Genomic DNA, 1,168 nt, shown 5'->3' on the forward strand with positions numbered 1-1,168 from the left:
ACATCGAGTACACACTCGCGTCCGCGACCAGCCGACCGACCACGAGTACGCGGACGTCGAGAAGACGGACGGACGTCGAGTAGACGGGCGGATGTCGAGTACACTCGACTACCGTCGTCGCGTTCGCTGTTAAGTCAGACCAGACGAGTCTTTATTTCAACTTCGAAAACATTTTTTGAAACTGGAAATAATTTTGTGTCCACGGCCCGACGACGGACGTGGAGTACACGGACGTGGAGTACACGGACAGACGTCAAGTAGACGGACGTCGAGTACACGGACGGACGTCGAGTAGACGGACGTGGAGTACACGGACGGATGCCGAGTACACCGACGTGTCCTCGACTCGACTACCGTGTTCGCGTACGCCGTTAAGGGAGACAAGACGAGTCTCTATATTTCAACTTTGGAAAACATTTTTAAAACTTGAAATTATTTTACTCCGGAACCCGAAAACGGACTTCGAGTAGACGGTTGTGGAGTACACGGACGGATGTCGAGTACACACTCGCGTCCGCGACCTGCCGACCGACCTCGTGTACGCGGACGTCGAGTAGAAGTGGACGTGGAGTACACGGACGTCGAGTAGACGGACATGGAGTACTCGGATCTCTGGACTTTCGAAATTTTCGAAAATCTGTCGAGTCTGCTCTTACGTCGAGTACACACTCGCGTCTGCAACCCGCCGACAGACCACGAGTACGCGGACGTCGATTAGACGGACGGATGTCGAGTACACCGACGTGTCCTCGACCCGACGTACACCGTTAAGACAGACAAGACGAGTCTCTAATTTCCACTTTGGAAACATTTTCTAAAACTGGAAATAGTTTGTGTCCGCGACTCGCCAACCGACCTCGAGTACGCGGACGTGGAGTAGACGGACGTCGAGTACACGGACGTACGTCGAGTAGACGGACGTCGAGTACACGGACTAATGTCGAGTACACACTCGCGTCCGCGTCCTGCCGACTGACCTCGAGTACGCGGACGTCGAGAAGACGGACGTCGAGTACACTGACGTGTCCTCGACTCGACTACTGCCGTCGCGTACGCCGTTAAGGTAGACAAGACGAGTCTCTAATTTCAACTTTGGAAAAATTTTCTGAAACTGGAAAAAATTTGTGTCCCGACCGACCTCGAGTACACACTCGCGTCCGCGTCCTGC

The sequence above is a fragment of the Anneissia japonica genome, unplaced genomic scaffold (assembly GCF_011630105.1).
Source record: "Anneissia japonica isolate Jap-2015-1 unplaced genomic scaffold, ASM1163010v1 scaffold34766_len9572_cov124, whole genome shotgun sequence".
In the NCBI taxonomy this organism is placed as follows: Eukaryota; Metazoa; Echinodermata; class Crinoidea; order Comatulida; family Comatulidae; genus Anneissia; species Anneissia japonica.